The sequence below is a fragment of the Palaemon carinicauda genome, chromosome 9 (genome assembly GCF_036898095.1).
Source record: "Palaemon carinicauda isolate YSFRI2023 chromosome 9, ASM3689809v2, whole genome shotgun sequence".
In the NCBI taxonomy this organism is placed as follows: Eukaryota; Metazoa; Arthropoda; class Malacostraca; order Decapoda; family Palaemonidae; genus Palaemon; species Palaemon carinicauda.
The window spans coordinates 104,627,441-104,632,339 of NC_090733.1; the positions used below are offsets into that span (position 1 = coordinate 104,627,441).

General features: G+C 36.8%; 1 long non-coding RNA gene across 1 annotated transcript in view; it reads left to right on the top strand.

Annotated features, from left to right (window-relative positions):
• Positions 1–3,158, top strand: part of LOC137646816 (uncharacterized) — a 44,671-nt gene extending 41,513 nt beyond the window's left edge. The window contains exons 2-3 of the long non-coding RNA XR_011045462.1: positions 734–841; positions 1,642–3,158. This is a non-coding gene — a long non-coding RNA (uncharacterized lncRNA). The remainder of the gene's footprint in view (positions 1–733; positions 842–1,641) is intronic.
• Positions 3,159–4,899: the final 1,741 nt, after the last annotated feature.

Consider the following 4,899-nt stretch of genomic DNA (forward strand, 5'->3'; position numbering starts at 1 on the left):
TAATATCTTCAGTCTTTTGGGTGTCTAGTTGGACCTTGAAAAGCTGTAGAACCTACAGTAGAAGTATGTCTTGATTCCAATGATTGAAAACCACAATTTGTTGGCTCCACCACATATATATAGTAATTGAGATATTTTGGACGTCCGGTTCTGATAACTTGATGGGTTATTGAACATACTAAATTCTATTCGAACTTTGATAGACAGCCAGTATAATTCATTTATTTGTAGGTTTTTATTGCAACTGGTAGACATTATTTATGCAAGACGAAAGTATTAGCAAGATATTTATCAGTCGTCAAAGGAATGGAAGCAAAGGTGGTGGTAGTTCAGAATTAAATTTTATAAAATATGGGTCGCTGATTGTCTCATTATTCTGTTAGTTTCCTTTGCTTTTGAATATTTTAAACTTTACACTAAGGCTGCATTACTATTTTGAATTAGAAATACAAGAAGCTCATAATGGGATCATTGTAGTTGGTTAAAGTTTCTTTAGAGGAACAGAGTAACATTCAGATAATAGACACATTAACATTTTGAGCATAACTTTTCTTTTTACAAGTTTTATCATATATGATTTTTAAAGCGAATATACTGTATTTAATTTGGCCTTTGGTGGTATACTGAATTGCCTGATACTTGTGAGAGAAAGAACACAATTTATTGGCATTTTTTGTTGATATTATAAACGACAAACAAGTTACCTGATTACTAATAATTCGTTGCTCCACAGGCGTTTGACTGCTTTGAACATTTGGTGACAAGGTCAAATTTGATGCAAAACAGCTTTGAAATAGCATCAGTAGAACTTTGGAATGGGGCTCTTGCTGCTCAATGAATGGTAAGAAAGTGAATATTGCTTATTCGATTGACCTAGTAAAGATATGAAGAAGCATAATTTTGTTCGAATATCATGTTCGTTTTATAATTGGCTTTATTTTACTATTAGCTCTTTATAAACAAACTCTAATATTCATATTTTTAAAACTTATACCTCCACGATTATCTTAGGATTGTAATTAAGAAGAATGTTGTGTTGCAAGGTTGCAATCGGTTACATTATTTTTTTCTTCAAATGAGTTTTTAAATGAAAGTGATCATAGGAGTACAGTTCGGTATGAGTAAGATAGAACATCATTATTTCTATATCTAACAACTTAGTTACTGGGAAAGAATTATTGTTTTCTTTGTTTAAATAGTTATGCCCCACGGAGGGATAATGCTGTCAGTGGACCTTAGCCTTTTACCCAACATCCATACTCGTCTCCTCTTCCACCTTGCTGTCTAACCCTTCCCTTCCTAGCTTTACATCATAGTGCAACTGCAAAGTTTTCCTCTCTCTGCACGTAAAGACTGAAAATGGCCCTCCTCATCCCAGTGGTTGGCTATATGACTTAAATTCCATAGAATAGGATTTGAATGGATGAACAAAGTTTTTTGTTATTCAAGTACATAGTTGGTAAAAAAAAATACTTTATTTTTTCCAAGGTTATAACTCTTATTAATCAATTATCTTTGTGTTCCTGCAGAAGGCTCAGACACAAGTTGCTGTTATTAGATTACTGCTGAATATTTTAAGCCAATCATCCAATATTCCATTACAAGAAAGTTTTTCAAATGAAATTTTTTTTTCCGTTGCAGGTTTTTCACGAAATTTGTTTCCCTCTAGGCAAGGAAAACCAGCTGGGGAAAGAAGAGATATGTTTAAATCTGAAAAATTAGACAAAAAACGATGAGATATTTGTATTTTTGGGCATCATAAAAGTCGTCTTAGATGAAATCAGAGAGGATGCTATAAAGCGAATGGAATGACTCCTGAATATATCAGTGAAAGGAAGTTAACAAAGAATGAATATATATATGTATAAAAGAAAACATATACTGAATTGAGAACATGACTTGAGCAGCCATATAGAAACATTGATGAAAGTGAAGACACAATTGCTGAGCAAGATGCCAAAATGGTTAGACTAGATCATTTGTTGATGGATGCAGTAGGTGACCTAAGAAATTTTGCTGTTGATGTTGACCCAAAATTAGATAATTTCATAAAAAGAATTAAAGTCGCTGGAAGTTACCGGCAGAGTTGGCCATCTCACGATAAAAAATGTTTTCAATGCTGTGATTGAGATATGTCCTGTTAAATAGAATAATTAATCTTACGTAGATAAGGTTAAGGAAAATGACCAACAGTGAAAAGAAAAATGATGCTGCCAATGCGCTCAAAGATGTTGCAATTGTTAATACGAGATATACTTTTTACAAAAATATTAGGTCCGCTGATGGAATCAGTAGAAGTGATACGGTGATTAGAATACATAGCTGGTTGAAAGTGCAACTACGAAGAATGGAAAATTGAAACAAAATTTTTTAGTTGGAATGTTTATGATGACAACGATGGTTTGATAACTGATATTTTAGAAGCGTGCATCGTGGGAGAGGCCACATGATTCTGAAATGTGATCCGAAAATTCTAAATGCCATTTCTGATTATGGTGATAGTTAGGTTATGATGGGGGAACGTATGATATACGTGACCAATACCATGTAGCCTACTAACTAATGCCGTCAGAGATATGGTCATGGAGGAGGAATGGGATTAAAAATGGCAGGTGTGTGTAAATTGTGCTGGTGACCATGAAACGAAAAAAATGGTTGTTTAGATTTCTTCAAGTGTATTAGCTATTTACGAAAGAAAATAATTCATGTGTATTAGCTATTTACGAAAGAGTATTTACGATATAGAGTAAAGGCCATATGAAAAAGTATACCTGCATCTTTACAACAAAACTACCTTAGGGCTTGCATCATCGATACCTGCCTCTTCATAACAAATCATGCGTCAATAGCTATCATATTCATCACAAAGCATGCCTTACAGTTTGCATTATTAAAACCTGCATTTTCATGACAAAACTGCATTATGGTTTGCAATAGGGTAACCTGCATCTTCACTACAAAGCTGCCCTATGGGTTGCATCATCAAAACCTGCACCTTCACAACAAAGATGCCTTATGGCCTGCTTTATTGAAAACTTCCTCCTCACAATAACCCTCCCTTAAGGCTTGCATCATCAAAACCTGCTTCTTCACAACAAAGATGCCTTATGGCTTGCATCATCAAAACCTGCATCTTCACAACAAAGATGCCTTATGGCTTGCATCATCAAAACCTACTTCTTCACAACAAAGATGCCTTATGGCTTGCATCATCAAAACCTGCTTCTTCACAACAAAGATGCCCTATGGCTTGCATCATCAAAACCTGCATCTTCACAACAAAGATGCCTTATGGCTTGCATCATCAAAACCTGCATCTTCACAACAAAGATGCCTTATGGCCTGCTTTATTGAAAACTTCCTCCTCACAATAACCCTCCCTTAAGGCTTGCATCATCAAAACCTGCTTCTTCACAACAAAGATGCCTTATGGCTTGCATCATCAAAACCTGCTTCTTCACAACAAAGATGCCCTATGGCTTGCATCATCAAAACCTGCATCTTCACAACAAAGATGCCTTATGGCTTGCATCATCAAAACCTGCATCTTCACAACAAAGCATGCCTTATGGCTTCCATCATCAAATCCTGCATCTTCACAACAAAGATGCTTTATGGCTTGCATCATCAAAACCTGCATCTTCACAACAAAGATGCCTTATGGCTTGCATCATCAAAACCTGCTTCTTCACAACAAAGATGCCTTATGGCTTGCATCATCAAAACCTGCATCTTCACAACAAAGATGCCTTATGGCCTGAATCATCAAAACCTGCATCTTCACAACAAAGATGCCTTATGGCTTGCATCATCAAAACCTGCATCTTCACAACAAAGATGCCTTATGGCTTGCATCATCAAAACCTGCTTCTTCACAACAAAGATGCCTTATGGCTTGCATCATCAAAACCTGCATATTCACAACAAAGATGCCTTATGGCTTGCATCATCAAAACCTGCTTCTTCACAACAAAGATGCTTTATGGCTTGCATCATCAAAACCTGCTTCTTCACAACAAAGATGCCTTATGGCTTGCATCATCAAAACCTGCATCTTCACAACAAAGATGCCTTATGGCTTGCATCATCAAAACCTGCTTCTTCACAACAAAGATGCCTTATGGCTTGCATCATCAAAACCTGCATCTTCACAACAAAGATGCCTTATGGCTTGCATCATCAAAACCTGCATCTTCACAACAAAGATGCCTTATGGCTTGCATCATCAAAACCTGCATCTTCACAACAAAGATGCCTTATGGCTTGCATCATCAAAACCTGCATCTTCACAACAAAGATGCCTTATGGCTTGCATCATCAAAACCTGCATCTTCACAACAAAGATGCCTTATGGCTTGCATCATCAAAACCTGCTTCTTCACAACAAAGATGCCTTATGGCTTGCATCATCAAAACCTGCATCTTCACAACAAAGATGCCTTATGGCCTGCATCATCAAAACCTGCATCTTCACAACAAAGATGCCTTATGGCCTGCATCATCAAAACCTGCATCTTCACAACAAAGATGCCTTATGGCTTGCATCATCAAAACCTACTTCTTCACAACAAAGATGCCTTATGGCTTGCATCATCAAAACCTGCTTCTTCACAACAAAGATGCCCTATGGCTTGCATCATCAAAACCTGCATCTTCACAACAAAGATGCCTTATGGCTTGCATCATCAAAACCTGCATCTTCACAACAAAGATGCCTTATGGCCTGCTTTATTGAAAACTTCCTCCTCACAATAACCCTCCCTTAAGGCTTGCATCATCAAAACCTGCTTCTTCACAACAAAGATGCCTTATGGCTTGCATCATCAAAACCTGCTTCTTCACAACAAAGATGCCCTATGGCTTGCATCATCAAAACCTGCATCTTCACAACAAAGATGC